The sequence below is a fragment of the Schistocerca nitens genome, chromosome 2 (genome assembly GCF_023898315.1).
Source record: "Schistocerca nitens isolate TAMUIC-IGC-003100 chromosome 2, iqSchNite1.1, whole genome shotgun sequence".
NCBI lineage: Eukaryota > Metazoa > Arthropoda > Insecta > Orthoptera > Acrididae > Schistocerca > Schistocerca nitens.
The window spans coordinates 1,124,312,151-1,124,332,795 of NC_064615.1; positions in this window are offsets into that span (position 1 = coordinate 1,124,312,151).

Genomic DNA, 20,645 nt, shown 5'->3' on the forward strand with positions numbered 1-20,645 from the left:
ATTATCCCTCCTTTACTGCATCCCTCGCTCCCTCACATTGACGAATTAACACACAATTTGCGTCCATGTGATATACTCTGGATTCCCTGCATTGTCCTTCTAAATCGAGATACGTTTCTACGGAAACGATAGGATTTTCTTTGGGGTTCCGAGTATCTCTATTCCGATGCATTATTCCTCCTTTACTGCATCCCTCGCTCCCTCACATTGACGAATTAACACACAATTTTCGTCCATATGAAATACTCTGGATTGCCTGCATTGTCCTTCTAAATCGGGATTCGTTTCTTCGGAAACGACAGGATTTTCTTTGGGGTTCCGAGTATCTCTTTTCCGATGCATTATTCCTCCTTTACTGCATCCCTCGCTCCCTCACATTGCCGAATTAACACACAAATTGCGTCCATATGAAATACTCTGGGTTCCCTGCATTATCTTTCTAAATCGAGATACGTTTCTACGGAAACGATTGGATTTTCTTTTGGGAGCCGAGTATCTCTTTTCCGATGCATTATTCCTCCTTTACTGCATCCCTCGCTCCCTCATATTCACGAATTAAAACACAATTTGCGTCCATATGAAATACTCTGGATTCCCTGCATTGTCCTTTTAAATCGAGATACGTTTCTACGGAAACGATAGGATTTTCTTTGGGGTTCCGAGTATCTCTTTTCTGATGCATTATTCCTCCTTTACTGCATCCCTCGCTCCCTGACATTGACGAATTAACACACAATTTGCGTCCATATGAAATACTCTGGATTCCCTGCATTGTCCTTCTAAATCAAGATACGTTTCTACGGAAACGATAGGATTTTCTTTGGGGTCCGAGTATCTCTTTTCTGATGCATTATTCCTCCTTTACTGCATCCCGCGCTCCCTCACATTGACGAATTAGCACACAATTTGCGTCCATATGAAATACTCTGGATTCCCTGAATTGTCCCTCTAAATCGAGATACGTTTCTACGGAAACGATAGGATTTTCTTTGGGGTCCTGCGTATCAGTTTTCCGATGCATTATTCCTCCTTTACTGCATCCCTCGCTTCCTCACATTGACGAATGAACACACAATTTGCGTCCATATGAAATACTCTGGATTCCCTGCAATTTTCTTCTAAATGGAGATACGTTTCTACAGAAACGAGAGGATTTTCTTTGGGGTTCCGAGTATCTCTTTTCCGATGCATTATTCCTCCTTTACTGCATCCCTCGCTCCCTCACATTGCCGAATTAACACACAATTTGCGTCCATATGATATACTCCGGATTCCCTGCATTGTCCTTCTATATCGAGATACGTTTCTACGGAAACGATAGGATTTTCTTTGGGGTTCCGATTATCTCTTTTCCGATGCATTATTCATCCTTTACTACATCTCTCGCTCCCTCACATTGACGAATTAACACACAATTTGCGTCCATATGAAATACTCTGGATTCCCTGCATTCTCCTTCTAAAGCGAGATACATTTCTACGGAAACGATATGATTTTCTTTGCGGTTCCGAGTATGTCTTTTCCGATGCATTATTCCTCCTTTACTGCATCCCTCGCTCCCTCACATTGACGAATTAAGACACAATTTGCGTCCATATGAAATACTCTGGATTCCCTGCATTGTCCTTTTAAATCGAGATACGTTTCTACGGAAACGACAGGATTTTCTTTGGGGTTCCGAGTATCTCTTTTCCGATGCATTATTCCTCCTTTACTGCATCCCTCGCTAACTCACATTGACGAATTAACACACAATTTGCGTCCATATGATATACTCTGGATTCCCTGCATTGTCCTTGTAAATCGAGATACGTTTCTACGGAAACGATAGGATTTTATTTGGGGTTCCGAGTATCTCTTTTCCCATGCATTATTCCTCCTTTACTGCATCCCTCGTTCCCTCACATTGATGAATTAACACACAATTTGCGTCCATATGAAATACTCTGGATTCCCTGCATTGTCCTTCTAAATCGGGATTCGTTTCTTCGGAAACGATAGGATTTTCTTTGGGGTTCCGAGTATCTCTTTTCCGATGCATTATTCCTCCTTTAATGCATCCCTCGCTCCCTCACATTGCCGAATTAACACACAATTTGCGTCCATATGAAATACTCTGGATTCCTTGCATTGTCCTTCTAAATCGAGATACGTTTCTACGGAAACGATAGGATTTTCTTTGGAATTCCGAGTATCTCTTTTCCGTTGCATTATTCCTCCTTCACTGCATCCCTCGCTCCCTCACATTGACGAATTAACACACAATTTGCGTCCATATGAAATACTCTGGATTCCTTGCATTGTCCTTCTAAATCGAGATACGTTTCTACGGAAACGACAGGTTTTTCTTTGGGGTTCCGAGTATCTCTTTTCCGATGCATTATTCCTCCTTTACTGCATCCCTCGCTCCCTCACATTGAAGAATTAACACACAATTTGCGTCCATATGAAATACTCTGGGTTCCCTTCATTATCTTTCTAAAACGAGATACGTTTCTACGGAAACGATAGGATTGTCTTTTGGGAGTCGAGTATCTCTTTTCCGATGCATTATTCCTCCTTTACTGCATCCCTCGCTCCCTCACATTGACGAATTAACACACAATTTGCGTCCATATGAAATACTCTGGATTCCCTGCATTGTCCTTGTAAATCGAGATACGTTTCTACCGAAACGACAGGATTTTCTTTGGGGTTCCGAGAATCTCTTTTCCGATGCATTATTCCTACTTTACTGCATCCCTCGCTAACTCACATTGACGAATTAACACACAATTTGCGTCCATATGAAATACTCTGGATTCCCTGCATTGTCCATCTAAATCGAGATACGTTTCTACGGAAACGATAGGATTTTCTTTGGGGTTCGGAGTATCTCTTTTCCGATGCTTTATTCCTCCTTTACTGCATCCCTCGCTCCCTCACATTGACGAATTAACACACAATTTGCGTCCATATGAAATACTCTGGATTCCCTGCATTGTCCTTCTAAATCGAGATACGTTTCTACGGAAAACGATAGGATTTTCTTTGGGGTTCCGAGTATCTCTTTTCCGATGCATTATTCCTCCTTTACTGCATCCCTCGCTCCCTCACATTGACGAATTAACACACAATTTGCGTCCATATGAAATACTCTGGATTCCCTGCATTGTCCTTCTAAATCAAGATACGTTTCTACGGAAACGATAGGATTTTCTTTGGGGTTCCGAGTATCTCTTTTCCGATGCTTTATTCCTCCTTTACTGCATCCCTCGCTCCCTCACATTGACGAATTAACACACAATTTCCGTCCATATGAAATACTCTGGATTCCCTGCATTGTCCTTCTAAATCGAGATACGTTTCTACGGAAACGACAGGATTTTCTTTGGGGTTCCGCGTATCTCTTTTCCGATGCATTATTCCTCCTTTACTGCATCCCTCGCTCCCTCACATTGACGAATTAACACACAATTTGCGTCCATATGAAATACTCTGGATTCCCTGCATTGTCCTTCTAAATCGAGATACGTTTCTACGGAAACGATAGAATTTTCTTTGGGGTTCCGAGTATCTCTTTTCCGATGCGTTATTCCTCCTTTACTGCATCCCTCGCTCCCTCACATTGACGAATTAACACACAATTTGCGTATATATGAAATACTCTGGATTCCCTGCATTGTCCGTCTAAAACGAGATACGTTTCTATGGAAACGATAGGATTTTCTTTGGGGTTCCGAGTATCTCTTTTCCGATGCATTATTCCTCCTTTACTGCATCCCTCGCTCCCTCACATTGACGAATTAACACACAATTTGCGTCCATATGAAATACTCTGGATTCCTTGCATTGTCCTTCTAAATCGAGATACGTTTCTACGGAAACGATAGGATTTTCTTTGGGTTTCCGAGTATCTCTTTTCCGATGCATTATTCCTCCTTTACTGCATCCCTCGCTCCCTCACATTGCCGAATTAACACACAATTTGCGTCCATATGAAATACTCTGGATTCCCTGCATTGTCCTTCTAAATCGAGATACGTTTCTACAGAAACGATAGGATTTTCTTTGGGGTTCCGTGTATCGCTTATCCGATGCATTATTCCTCCTTTACTGCATCCCTCGCTCCCTCACATTGACGAATTAACACACAATTTGCGTCCATATGGAATACTCTGGATTCCCTGCATTGTCCTTCTAAATCGAGATACGTTTCTATGGAAACGAGAGGATTTTCTTTGGGGTTCCGAGTATCTCTTTTCCGATGCATTATTCCCCCTTTACTGCATCCCTCGCTCCCTCACATTGACGAATTAACACACAATTTGCGTCCATATGAAATACTCTGGATTCCATGCAGTGTCCTTCTAAATCGAGATACGTTTCTACGGAAACGATAGGATATTCTTTGGGGTTCCGAGTATCTCTTTTCCGATGCATTATTCCTCCTTTACTGCATCCCTCGCTCCCTCACATTGACGAATTAACACACAATTTGCGTCCATATGAAATATTCTGGATTCCCTCATTGTCCTTCTAAATCGAGATACGTTTCTACGGAAACGATAGGATTTTCTTTGGGGTCCCGAGTATCTCTTTTCCGATGCATTATTCCTCCTTTACTGCATCCCTCGCTCCCTCACATTGATGAATTAACACACAATTTGCGTCCATATGAAATACTCTGGATTCCCTGCATTGTCCTTCTAAATCGAGATACGTTTCTACGGAAACGATAGGATTTTCTTTGGGGTTCCGAGTATTTCTTTTCCGATGCATTATTCCTCCTTCACTGCATCCCTCGCTCCCTCACATTGGCGAATTAACACACAATTAGCGTCCATATGAAATACTCTGGATTCCCTGCATTGTCCTAAATCGAGATACGTTTCTACTCAAACGAGAGGATTTTCTTTGGGGTTCCGAGTATCTCTTTTCCGATGCATTATTCCTCCTTTACTGCATCCCTCGCTCACTCACATTGACGAATTAACACACAATTTGCGTCCATATGAAATACTCTGGATTCCCTGCATTGTCCTTGTAAATCGAGATACGTTTCTACGGAAACGATAGGATTTTCTTTGGGGTTCCGAGTATCTCTTTTCCGATGCATTATTCTTCCTTTACTGCATCCCTCGCTCCCTCACATTGACGAAATAACACACAATTTGCGTCCATATGAAATCCTCTGGATTCCCTGCATTGTCCTTCTAAATCGAGATACGTTTCTACGGAAACGATAGGATTTTCTTTGGGGTTCCGAGTATCTCTTTTCCGATGCATTATTCCTCCTTTACTGCATCCCTCGCTCCCTCACATTGCCGAATTAACACACAATTTGCGTCCATATGAAATACTCTGGGTTCCCTGCACTATCTTTCTAAAACGAGATACGTTTCTACGGAAACGATAGTATTTTCTTTTGGGAGTCGAGTATCTCTTTTCCGATGCATTATTCCCCCTTTACTGCATCCCTCGCTCCCTCACATTGACGAATTATCACACAATTTGCGTCCTTATGATATACTCTGTATTCCCTGCATTGTCCTTCTAAATCGAGATACGTTTCTACGGAAACGATAGGATTTTCTTTGGGGTTCCGAGTATCTCTTTTCCAATGCATTATTCCTCCTTTACTGCATCCCTCGATCCCTCACATTGACGAATTAACACACAATTTGCGTCCATATGAAATACTCTGGATTCCCTGCATTGTCCTTCTAAATCGAGATACGTTTCTACGGAAACGAAGGATTTTCTTTGGGGTTCCGAATATCTCTTTTCCGATGCATTATTCCTCCTTTACTGCTTCCCTCGCTCCCTCACATTGACGAATTGACACACAATTTGCGTCCATATGAAATACTCTGGATTCCCTGCATTGTCCTTCTAAATCGAGATACGTTTCTACGGAAACGATAGGATTTTCTTAGGGGTTCCGAGTATCTCTTTCCCGATGCATTATTCATCCTTTACTGCATCCCTCGCTCCCTCACATTGACGAATTAACACACAATTTGCGTCCATATGAAATACTCTGGATTCCCTGCATTGTCCTTCTAAATCGAGATACGTTTCTACGGAAACGATAGGATTTGCTTTGGGGTTCCGAGCATCTCTTTTCCGATGCATTATTCCTCCTTCACTGCATCCCCCGCTCCATCACATTGACGAGTTAACACACAATTTGCATCCATATGAAATACTCTGGATTCCCTGCATTGTCGTTCTAAATCGAGATACGTTTGTACGGAAACGAGAGGATTTTCTTTGGGGTTCCGAGTATCTCTTTTCCGATGCATTATTCCTCCTTTACTGCATCCCTCGCTCCCTCACATTGACGAATTAACACACAATTTGCGTCCATATGAAATACTCTGGGTTCCCTGCATTGTCCTTCTAAATCGACATACATTTCTGCGGAAACGATAGGATTTTCTTTGGGGTTCCGAGTATCTCTTTTCCAATGCATTATTCCTCCTTTACTGCATCCCTCGCTCCCTCACATTGACGAATTAACACACAATTTGCGTCCATATGAAATACTCTGGATTCCCTGCATTGTCCTTCTAAATCGAGATACGTTTCTATGGAAACGATAGGATTTTCTTTGGGGTTCCGAGTATCTCTTTTCCGATGCATTATTCCTCCTTTACTGCATCCCTCGCTCCCTCATATTGACGAATTAACACACAATTTGCGTCCATATGAAATACTCTGGGTTCCCTGCATTGTCCTTCTAAATCGGGATTCGTTTCTACGGAAACGATAGGATTTTCTTTGGGGTTCCGAGTATCTCTTTTCCGATGCATTATTCCTCCTTTACTGCATCCCTCGCTCCCTCACATTGACGAATTAACACACAATTTGCGTCCATATGAAATACTCTGGATTCCCTGCATTGTCCTTCTAAATAGAGATACGTTTCTACGGAAACGATAGGATTTTCTTTGGGGTTAAGAGTATCTCATTTCCGATGCATTATTCCTCCTTTACTGCATCCCTCGCTCCCTCACATTGAACAATTAACACACAATTTGCGTCTATATGAAATACTCTGGATTCCCTGCATTGTCATTCTAAATCGAGATACGTTTCTACGGAAACGATAGGATTTTCTTTGGGGTTCCGAGTATCTCTTTTCCGATGCGTTATTCCTCCTTTACTGCATCCCTCGCTCCCTCACATTGCCGAATTAACACACAATTTGCGTCCATATGAAATACTCTGGGTTCCCTGCATTAACTTTCTAAAATGAGATTCGTTTCTACGGAAACGATAGTATTTTCTTTTGGGAGTCGAGTATCTCTTTTCCGATGCATTATTCCTCCTTTACTGCATCCCTCGCTCCCACACATTGACGAATTAACACACAATTTGCGTCCATATGGAATACTCTGGATTCCCTGCATTGTCCTTCTAAATCGAGATACGTTTCTATGGAAACGATAGGATTCTCTTTGGGGTTCCGAGTTTCTCTTTTCCGATGCATTATTCCCCCTTTACTGCATCCCTCGCTCCCTCACATTGACGAATTAACACACAATTTGCGTCCATATGAAATACTCTGGATTCCCTGCATTGTCCTTCTAAATCGAGATACGTTTCTACGGAAACGATAGGATTTTCTTTGGGGTTCCGAGTATCTCTTTTACGATGGATTATTCCTCCTTTACTGCATCCCTCGCTCCGTCACATTGACGAATTAACACACAATTTGCGTCCATATGAAATACTCTGGATTCCCTGCATTGTCCTTCTAAATCGAGATACGTTTCTACGCAAACGATAGGATTTTCTTTGGGGTTCCGAGCATCTCTTTTCCGATGCATTATTCCTCCTTCACTGCATCCCTCGCTCCCTCACATTGACGAATTAACACACAATTTGCATCCATATGAAATACTCTGGATTCCCTGCATTGTCATTCTAAATCGAGATACGTTTCTACGGAAACGAGAGGATTTTCTTTGGGGTTCCGAGTATCTCTTTTCCGATGCATTATTCCTCCTTTACTGCATCCCTCGCTCCCTGACATTGACGAATTAACACACAATTTGCGTCCATATGAAATACTCTGGATTCCCTGCATTGTCCTTCTAAATCGAGATACGTTTCTGCGGAAACGATAGGATTTTCTTTGGGGTTCCGAGTATCTCTTTTCCGATGGATTATTCCTCCTTTACTGCATCCCTCGCTCCCTCACATTGACGAATTAACACACAATTTGCGTCCATATGAAATACTCTGGATTCCCTGCATTGTCCTTTTATATCGAGATACGTTTCTATGGAAACGATAGGATTTTCTTTGGGGTTCCGAGTATCTCTTTTCCGATGCATTATTCCTCCTTTACTACATCCCTCGCTCCCTCACATTGACGAATTAACACACAAATTGCGTCCATATGAAATACTCTGGGTTCCCTGCATTGTCCTTCTAAATCGGGATTCGTTTCTACGGAAACGACAGGATTTTCTTTGGGGTTCCGAGTATCTCTTTTCCGATGCATTATTCCTCCTTTACTGCATCCCTCGCTCCCTCAAATTGAAGAATTAACACACAATTTGCGTCTATATGAAATACTCTGGATTCCCTGCATTGTCATTCTAAATCGAGATACGTTTCTACGGAAACGATAGGATTTTCTTTGGGGTTCCGAGTATCTCTTTTCGGAAGCATTATTCCTCCTTTACTGCATCCCTCGCTCCCTCACATTGGCGAATTAACACACAATTTGCGTCCATATGAAATACTCTAGATTCCCTGCATTGTCCTTCTAAATCGAGATACGTTTCTACGGAAACGATAGGATTTTCTTTGGGGTTCCAAGTATCTCTTTTCCGATACATTATTCCTCCTTTACTGCATCCCTCGCTCCCTCACATTGCCCAATTAACACACAATTTGCGTCATTATGAAATACTCTGGATTCCCTGCATTGTCCTTCTAAATCGAGATATGTTTCTACGGAAACGAGAGGATTTTCTTTGGGGTTCCGAGTATCTCTTTTCTGATGCATTATTCCTCCTTTACTGCATCCCTCGCTCCCACACATTGACGAATTAACACACCATTTGCGTCCATAGGGAATACTCTGGATTCCCTGCATTGTCCTTCTAAATCGAGATACGTTTCTACGGATAAGATAGGATTTTCTTTGGGGTTAAGAGTATCTCTTTTCCGATGCATTATTCCTCCTTTACTGCATTCCTCGCTCCCTCACATTGACGAATTAACACACAATTTGCGTCCATATGAAATACTCTGGATTCCCTGCATTGTCCTTCTAAATCGAGATATGTTTCTACGGAAACGATAGGATTTTCTTTGGGGTTCCGAGTATCGCTTATCCGATGCATTATTCCTCCTTTACTGCATCCCTCGCTCCCTCACATTGACGAATTAACACACAATTTGCGTCCATATGAAATACTCTGGATTCAATGCATTGTCCTTCTAAATCGAGATACGTTTCTATGGAAACGATAGGATTTTCTTTGGGGTTAAGAGTATCTCTTTTCCGATGCATTATTCCTCCTTTACTACATTCCTCGCTCCCTCACATTGACGAATTAACACACAATTTGTGTCCATATGAAATACTCTGGATTCCCAGCATTGTCCTTCTAAATCGAACTACGTTTCTACGGAAACGAGAGGATTTTCTTTGGGGTTCCGAGTATCTCTTTTCCGATGCATTATTCCTCCTTTACTTCATCCCTCGCTCCCTCACATTGAAGAATTAACACACAATTTGCGTCTATATGAAATACTCTGGATTCCCTGCATTGTCAATCTAAATCGAGATACGTTTCTACGGAAACGATAGGATTTTCTTTGGGGTTCCGAGTATCTCTTTTCCGAAGCATTATTCCTCCTTTACTGCATCCCTCGCTCCCTCACATTGGCGAATTAACACACAATTTGCGTCCATATGAAATACTCTAGATTCCCTGCATTGTCCTTCTAAATCGAACTACGTTTCTACGGAAACGAGAGGATTTCCTTTGGGGTTCCGAGTATCTCTTTTCCGATGCATTATTCCTCCTTCACTGCATCCCTCGCTCCCTCACATTGACGAATTAACACACAATTTGCGTCCATATGAAATACTCTGGATTCCCTGCATTGTCATTCTAAATCGAGATACGTTTCTACGGAAACGAGAGGATTTTCTTTGGGGTTCCGAGTATCTCTTTTCCGATGCATTATTCCTCCTTTACTGCATCCCTCGCTCCCTCACATTGACGAATGAACACACAATTTGCGTCCATATGAAATACTCTGGATTCCCTGCATTGTCCTTCTAAATCGAGATATGTTTCTACGGAAATGATAGGATTTTTTTGGGGTTCCGAGTATCTCTCTTCCGATGCATTATTCCTCCTTTACTGCATCCCTCGCTCCCTCACATTGACGAATTACCACACAATTTGCGTCCGTATGAAATACTCTGGATTCCCTGCATTGTCCTTCTCAATCGAGATACGTATCTACGGAAACGATATGATTTTCTTTGGGGTTCCAAGTATCTCTTTTCCGATACATTATTCCTCCTTCACTGCATCCCTCGCTCCCTCACATCGCCCAATTAACACACAATTTGCGTCCATATGAAATACTCTGGATTCCCTGCATTGTCCTTCTAAATCGAGATATGTTTCTACGGAAACGATAGGATTTTCTTTGGGGATCCGAGTATCTCTTTTCTGATGCATTATTCCTCCTTTACTGCATACCTGGCTTCCTCACATTGACAAATTAACACACAATTTGCGTCCATATGAAATTCTCTGGATTCCCTGCATTGTCCTTCTAAATCGGGATTCGTTTCTACGGAAACGATAGGATTTTCTTTGGGGTTCCGAGTATCTCTTTTCCGATGCATTATTCCTCCTTTACTGCATCCCTCGCTCCCTCACATTGACGAATTAACACACAATTTGCGTCCATATGAAATACTCTGGATTCTCTGCATTGTCCTTCTAAATCGAGATACGTTTCTATGGAAACGATAGGATTTTCTTTGGGGTTCCGAGTATCTCTTTTCCGATGCATTATTCCTCCTTTACTGCATCATTCGCTCCCTCACTTTGACGAATTAACACACAATTTGCGTCCATATGAAATACTCTGGATTCCCTGCATTGTCCTTCTAAATCGAGATACGTTTCTACGGATAAGATAGGATTTGCTTTGGGGTTAAGAGTATCTCTTTTCCGATGCATTATTCCTCCTTTACTGCATTCCTCGCTCCCTCACATCGACGAATTAACACACAATTTGCGTCCATATGAAATACTCTGTATTCCCTGCATTGTCCTTCTTAATCGAGATACGTTTCTATGGAAACGATAGGATTTTCCTTGGGGTTCCGAGTATCTCTTTTCCGATGCATTATTCCTCCTTCACTACATCCCTCGCTCCCTCACATTGACGAATTAACACACAATTTGCGTCCATATGAAATACTCTGGATTCCCTGCATTGTCATTCTAAATCGAGATACGTTTCTATGGAAACGATAGGATTTTCTTTGGGGTTCCGAGTATCTCTTTTCCGATGCATTATTCCTCCTTTACTGCGTCCCTCGCTCCCTCACATTGACGAATTAACACACAATTTGCGTCCATATGAAATCCTCTGGATTCCCTGCATTGTCCTTCTAAATCGAGATACGTTTCTACGGAAACGATAGGATTTTCTTTGGGGTTCCGAGTATCTCTTTTCTGATGCATTATTCCTCCTTTACTGCATACCTCGCTCCCTCACATTGACAAATTAACACACAATTTGCGTCCATATGAAATTCTCTGGATTCCCTGCATTGTCCTTCTAAATCGGGATTCGTTTCTACGGAAACGATAGGATTTTCTTTGGGGTTCCGAGTATCTCTTTTCCGATGCATTATTCCTCCTTTACTGCATCCCTCGCTCCCTCACATTGACGAATTAACACACAATTTGCGTCCATATGAAATACTCTGGATTCTCTGCATTGTCCTTCTTAGTCGAGATACGTTTCTATGGAAACGATAGGATTTTCTTTGGGGTTTCGAGTACCTCTTTTCCGATGCATTATTCCTCCTTTACTGCATCCCTCGCTCCCTCACTTTGACGAATTAACACACAATTTGCGTCCATATGAAATACTCTGGATTCCCTGCATTGTCCTTCTAAATCGAGATACGTTTCTACGGATAAGATAGGATTTTCTTTGGGGTTATGAGTATCTCTTTTCCGATGCATTATTCCTCCTTTACTGGATTCCTCGCTCCCTCACATTGACGAATAAACACACAATTTGCGTCCATATGAAATACTCTGGATTCCCTGCATTGTCCTTCTAAATCGAGATACGTTTCTACGGAAACGATAGGATTTTCTTTGGGGTTCCGTGTATCTCTTATCCGATGCATTATTCCTCCTTTACTGCATCCCTCGCTCCCACACATTGACGAATTAACACACAATTTGCGTCCATATGGAATACTCTGGATTCCCTGCATTGTCCTTCTAAATCGAGATACGTTTCTATGGAAACGATAGGATTTTCTTTGGGGTTCCGAGTATCTCTTTTCCGATGCATTATTCCTCCTTCACTACATCCCTCGCTCCCTCACATTGACGAATTAACACACAATTTGCGTCCATATGAAATACTCTGGATTCCCTGCATTGTCATTCTAAATCGAGATACGTTTCTACGGAAACGAGAGGATTTTCTTTGGGGTTCCGAGTATCTCTTTTCCGATGCATTATTCCTCCTTTACTGCATCCCTCGCTCCCTCACATTGACGAATTAACACACAATTTGCGTCCATATGAAATACTCTGGATTCCCTGCATTGTCCTTCTAAATCAAGATATGTTTCTGTGGAAACGATAGGATTTTCTTTGGGGTTCCGAGTATCTCTTTTCCGGTGCATTATTCCTCCTTTACTGCATCCCTCGCTCCCTCACATTGACGAATTAACACACAATTTGCGTCCATATGAAATACTCTGGATTCTCTGCATTGTCCTTCTAAATCGAGATACGTTTCTATGGAAACGATAGGATTTTCTTTGGGGTTCCGAGTATCTCTTTTCCGATGCATTATTCCTCCTTTACTGCATCCCTCGCTCCCTCACATTGACGAATTAACACACAATTTGCGTCCATATGAAATACCCTGGATTCCCTGCATTGTCCTTCTAAATCGAGATACGTTTCTACGGAAACGATAGGATTTTCTTTGGGGTTCCGAGTATCTCTTTTCCGATGCATTATTCCTCCTTTACTGCATCCCTCGCTCCCTCACTTTGACGAATTAACACACAATTTGCGTCCATATGAAATACTCTGGATTCCCTGCATTGTCCTTCTAAATCGAGATCCGTTTCTACGGAAACGATAGGATTTTCTTTGGGGTTCCGAGTATCTCTTTTCCGATGCATTATTCGTCCTTTACTGCATCCCTCGTTCCCTGACATTGACGAATTAACACACAATTTCCGTCCATATGAAATTCTCTGGATTCCCTGCATTGTCCTTCTAAATCGGGTTTCGTTTCTACGGAAACGATAGGATTTCCTTTGGGGTTCCGAGTATCTCTTTTCCGATGCATTATTCCTCCTTTACTGCATCACTCGCTCCCTCACATTCACGAATTAACACACATTTTGCGTCCATATGAAATACTCTGGATTCCCTGCATTGTCCTTCTAAATCGAGATACGTTTCTATGGAAACGATAGGATTTTCTTTGGGGTTCCGAGTATCTCTTTTCCGATGCATTATTCCTCCTTTACTGCATCCCTCGCTCCCACACATTGACGAATTAACACACAATTTGCGTCCATATGAAATACTCAGGATTCCCTGCATTGTCCTTGTAAATCGAGATACGTTTCTATGGAAACGATAGGATTTTCTTTGGGGTTCCGAGTATCTCTTTTCCGACGCATTATTCCTCCTTTACTGCATCCCTCGCTCCCTCACATTGACGAATTAACACACAATTTGCGTCCATATGAAATACTCTAGATTCCCTGCATTGTCCTTCTAAATCGAGATACGTTTCTACGGAAACGTTAGGATTTTCTTTGGGGTTCCGAGTATCTCTTTTCCGATGCATTATTCCTCCTTTACTGCATCCCTCGCTCCCTCACATTGACGAATTAACACACAATTTGCGTCCATATGAAATACTCTGGATTCCCTGCATTGTCCTCCTAAATCAAGATACGTTTCTGCGGAAACGATAGAATTTTCTTTGGGGTTCCGAGTATATCTTTTCCGATGCATTATTCCTCCTTTACTGCATCCCTCGCTCCCTCACATTGACGAATTAACACACAATTTGCGTCCATATGAAATACTCAGGATTCCCTGCATTGTCCATCTAAATCGAGATACGTTTCTACGGAAACGATAGGATTTTCTTTGGGGTTCCGAGTATCTCTTTTCCGATGCATTATTCCTCCTTTTCTGCAACCCTCAGTAACTCACATTGACGAATTAACACACAATTTGCGTCCATATGAAATACTCTGGATTCCCTGCATTTTCCTTCTAAATCGAGATACGTTTCTACGGAAACGATAGGATTTTCTTTGGGGTTCCGAGAATCTCTTTTCCGATGCATTATTCCTCCTTTACTGCATCCCTCGCTCCCTCACATTGTCGAATTAACACACAATTTGCGTCCATATGAAATACTCTGGATTCCCTGCGTTGTCCTTCTAAATCGAGATACGTTTCTATGGAAACGATAGGATTTTCTTTGGGGTTCCGAGTATCTCATTTCCGACGCATTATTCCTCCTTTACTGCATCCCTCGCTCCCTCACATTGACGAATTAACACACAATTTGCGTCCATATGAAATACTCTGGATTCCCTGCATTGTCCTCCTAAATCAAGATACGTTTCTGCGGAAACGATAGAATTTTCTTTGGGGTTCCGAGTATATCTTTTCCGATGCATTATTCCTCCTTTACTGCATCCCTCGCTCCCTCACATTGACGAATTAACACACAATTTGCGTCCATATGAAATACTCAGGATTCCCTGCATTGTCCATCTAAATCGAGATACGTTTCTACGGAAACGATAGGATTTTCTTTGGGGTTCCGAGTATCTCTTTTCCGATGCATTATTCCTCCTTTTCTGCAACCCTCAGTAACTCACATTGACGAATTAACACACAATTTGCGTCCATATGAAATACTCTGGATTCCCTGCATTTTCCTTCTAAATCGAGATACGTTTCTACGGAAACGATAGGATTTTCTTTGGGGTTCCGAGAATCTCTTTTCCGATGCATTATTCCTCCTTTACTGCATCCCTCGCTCCCTCACATTGTCGAATTAACACACAATTTGCGTCCATATGAAATACTCTGGATTCCCTGCATTGTCCTTGTAAATCGAGATACGTTTCTATGGAAACGATAGGATTTTCTTTGGGGTTCCGAGTATCTCTTTTCCGACGCATTATTCCTCCTTTACTGCATCCCTCGCTCCCTCACATAGACGAATTAACACACAATTTGCGTCCATATGAAATACTCTAGATTCCCTGCATTGTCCTTCTAAATCGAGATACGTTTCTACGGAAACGTTAGGATTTTCTTTGGGGTTCCGAGTATCTCTTTTCCGATGCATTATTCCTCCTTTACTGCATCCCTCGCTCCCTCACATTGACGAATTAACACACAATTTGCGTCCATATGAAATACTCTGGATTCCCTGCATTGTCCTCCTAAATCAAGATACGTTTCTGCGGAAACGATAGAATTTTCTTTGGGGTTCCGAGTATCTCTTTTCCAATGCATTATTCCTCCTTTACTGCATCCCTCGCTCCCTCACATTGACGAATTAACACACAATTTGCGTCCATATGAAATACTCAGGATTCCCTGCATTGTCCATCTAAATCGAGATACGTTTCTACGGAAACGATAGGATTTTCTTTGGGGTTCCGAGTATCTCTTTTCCGATGCATTATTCCTCCTTTTCTGCAACCCTCAGTAACTCACATTGACGAATTAACACACAATTTGCGTCCATATGAAATACTCTGGATTCCCTGCATTTTCCTTCTAAATCGAGATACGTTTCTACGGAAACGATAGGATTTTTTTTGGGGTTCCGAGAATCTCTTTTCCGATGCATTATTCCTCCTTTACTGCATCCCTCGCTCCCTCACATTGTCGAATTAACACACAATTTGCGTCCATATGAAATACTCTGGATTCCCTGCGTTGTCCTTCTAAATCGAGATACGTTTCTACAGAAACGATAGGATTTTCTTTGGGGTTCCGAGTATCTCTTTTCCGATGCATTATTCCTCCTTTACAGCATCCCTCGCTCCCTCACATTGACGAATTAACACACAATTTGCGTCCATATGAAATACTCTGGATTCCCTGCATTGTCCTTCTAAATCAAGATACGTTTCTACGGAAACGATAGGATTTTCTTTGTGGTTCCGAGTATCTCTCTTCCGATGCATTATTCCTCCTTTACTGCATCCCTCGCTCCCTCACATTGACGAATTAACACACAATTTGCGTCCATATGAAATACTCTGGATTCCCTGCATTGTCCTTCTAAATCGAGATACGTTTCTACGGAAACGATAGAATTTTCTTTGGGGTTCCGCGTATCTCTTTTCCGATGCATTATTCCTCCTTTACTGCATCCCTCGCTTCCTCACATTGACGAATTAACACACAATTTGCGTCCATATGAAATACTCTGGATTCCCTGCATTGTCCTTCTAAATCGAGGAACGTCTCTACGGAAACGATAGGATTTGCTTTGGGGTTCCGAGTATCTCTTTCACGATGCATTATTCCTCCTTTACTATATCCCTCGCTCACTGACATTGACGAATTAACACACAATTTGCGTCCATATGAAGTACTCTGGATTCCCTGCATTGTCCTTGTAAATCGAGGTATGTTTCTACGGAAACGATAGGATTTTGTTTGGGGTTCCAAGTATCTCTTTTCCGATGCATTATTCCTCCTTTACTGCATCCCTCGCCCCTCACATTGACGAATTAACACACAATTTGCGTCCATATGAAATACTCAGGATTCCCTGCATTGTCCATCTAAATCAGGATTCGTTTCTACGGAAACGACAGGATTTTCTTTGGGGTTCCGAGTATCTCTTTTCCGATGCATTATTCCTCCTTTACTGCATCCCTCGCTCCCTCACATTGCCGAATTAACACACAAATTGCGTCCATATGAAACCCTCTGGGTTCCCTGCATTATCATTCTAAATCGAGATACGTTTCTACGAAAATGATAGGATTTTCTTTTGGGAGTCGAGTATTTCTTTTCCGATGCATTATTCCTCCTTTACTGGATCCCTCGCTCCCTCACATTGACGAATTAAAACACAATTTGCGTTCATATTAAATACTCTGGATTCCCTGCATTCTCCTTCTAAATCGAGATAAGTTTCTACGGAAACGATAGGATTTTCTTTGGGGTTCCCAGTATCTCTTTTCCGATGCATTATTCCTCCTTTACTGCATCCCTCGCTCCCTCACATTGACATATTAACACACAATTTGCGTCCATATGAAATACTCTGGATTCCCTGCATTGAACTTCTAAATCAAGATACGTTTCTACGGAAACGATAGGATTTTCTTCGGGGTTCCGAGTATCTCTTTTCCAATGCATTATTCCTCGTTTACTGCATCACTCGCTCCCTCACATTGACGAATTAACACACAATATGCGTCCATATGAAATACTCTGGATTCCCTGCATTGTCCTTCTAAATCGAGATACGTTTCTACGGAAACGATAGGCATTTCTTTGGGATTCCGAGTATCTCTTTTCCGATGCATTATTCCTCCTTTACTGCATCCCTCGCTCCCTCACTTTGACGAATTAACACACAATTTGCGTCCATATGAAATACTCTGGATTCCCTGCGTTGTCCTTCTAAATCGAGATACGTTTCTACAGAAACGATAGGATTTTCTTTGGGGTTCCGAGTATCTCTTTTCCGATGCATTATTCCTCCTTTCCTGCATCCCTCGCTCCCTCACATTGACGAATTAACACACAATTTGCGTCCATATGAAATACTCTAGATTCCCTGCATTGTCCTTCTAAATCGAGATACGTTTCTACGGAAACGTTAGGATTTTCTTTGGGGTTCCGAGTATCTCTTTTCCGATGCATTATTCCTCCTTTACTGCATCCCTCGCTCCCTCACATTGACGAATTAACACACAATTTGCGTCCATATGAAATACTCTGGATTCCCTGCATTGTCCTCCTAAATCAAGATACGTTTCTGCGGAAACGATAGAATTTTCTTTGGGGTTCCGAGTATATCTTTTCCGATGCATTATTCCTCCTTTACTGCATCCCTCGCTCCCTCACATTGACGAATTAACACACAATTTGCGTCCATATGAAATACTCAGGATTCCCTGCATTGTCCATCTAAATCGAGATACGTTTCTACGGAAACGATAGGATTTTCTTTGGGGTTCCGAGTATCTCTTTTCCGATGCATTATTCCTCCTTTTCTGCAACCCTCAGTAACTCACATTGACGAATTAACACACAATTTGCGTCCATATGAAATACTCTGGATTCCCTGCATTTTCCTTCTAAATCGAGATACGTTTCTACGGAAACGATAGGATTTTCTTTGGGGTTCCGAGAATCTCTTTTCCGATGCATTATTCCTCCTTTACTGCATCCCTCGCTCCCTCACATTGTCGAATTAACACACAATTTGCGTCCATATGAAATACTCTGGATTCCCTGCGTTGTCCTTCTAAATCGAGATACGTTTCTACAGAAACGATAGGATTTTCTTTGGGGTTCCGAGTATCTCTTTTCCGATGCATTATTCCTCCTTTACTGCATCCCTCGCTCCCTCACATTGACGAATTAACACACAATTTGCGTCCATATGAAATACTCTGGATTCCCTGCATTGTCCTTCTAAATCAAGATACGTTTCTACGGAAACGATAGGATTTTCTTTGTGGTTCCGAGTATCTCTCTTCCGATGCATTATTCCTCCTTTACTGCATCCCTCGCTCCCTCACATTGACGAATTAACACACAATTTGCGTCCATATGAAATACTCTGGATTCCCTGCATTGTCCTTCTAAATCGAGATACGTTTCTACGGAAACGATAGAATTTTCTTTGGGGTTCCGCGTATCTCTTTTCCGATGCATTATTCCTCCTTTACTGCATCCCTCGCTTCCTCACATTGACGAATTAACACACAATTTGCGTCCATATGAAATACTCTGGATTCCCTGCATTGTCCTTCTAAATCGAGGAACGTCTCTACGGAAACGATAGGATTTGCTTTGGGGTTCCGAGTATCTCTTTCACGATGCATTATTCCTCCTTTACTATATCCCTCGCTCACTGACATTGACGAATTAACACACAATTTGCGTCCATATGAAATACTCTGGATTCCCTGCATTGTCCTTGTAAATCGAGGTATGTTTCTACGGAAACGATAGGATTTTGTTTGGGGTTCCAAGTATCTCTTTTCCGATGCATTATTCCTCCTTTACTGCATCCCTCGCTACCTCACATTGACGAATTAACACACAATTTGCGTCCATATGAAATACTCAGGATTCCCTGCATTGTCCTTCTAAATCAGGATTCGTTTCTACGGAAACGACAGGATTTTCTTTGGGGTTCCGAGTATCTCTTTTCCGATGCATTATTCCTCCTTTACTGCATCCCTCGCTCCCTCACATTGCCGAATTAACACACAAATTGCGTCCATATGAAACCCTCTGGGTTCCCTGCATTATCATTCTAAATCGAGATACGTTTCTACGGAAATGATAGGATTTTCTTTTGGGAGTCGAGTATTTCTTTTCCGATGCATTATTCCTCCTTTACTGGATCCCTCGCTCCCTCACATTGACGAATTAAAACACAATTTGCGTTCATATTAAATACTCTGGATTCCCTGCATTCTCCTTCTAAATCGAGATAAGTTTCTACGGAAACGATAGGATTTTCTTTGGGGTTCCCAGTATCTCTTTTCCGATGCATTATTCCTCCTTTACTGCATCCCTCGCTCCCTCACATTGACATATTAACACACAATTTGCGTCCATATGAAATACTCTGGATTCCCTGCATTGAACTTCTAAATCAAGATACCTTTCTACGGAAACGATAGGATTTTCTTCGGGGTTCCGAGTATCTCTTTTCCAATGCATTATTCCTCGTTTACTGCATCACTCGCTCCCTCACATTGACGAATTAACACACAATATGCGTCCATATGAAATACTCTGGATTCCCTGCATTGTCCTTCTAAATCGAGATACGTTTCTACGGAAACGATAGGCATTTCTTTGGGATTCCGAGTATCTCTTTTCCGATGCATTATTCCTCCTTTACTGCATCCCTCGCTCCCTCACTTTGACGAATTAACACACAATTTGCGTCCATATGAAATACTCTGGATTCCCTGCATTGTCCTTCTAAATCGAGATCCGTTTCTACGGAAACGATAGGATTTTCTTTGGGGTTCCGAGTATCTCTTTTCCGATGCATTATTCGTCCTTTACTGCATCCCTCGTTCCCTGACATTGACGAATTAACACACAATTTCCGTCCATATGAAATTCTCTGGA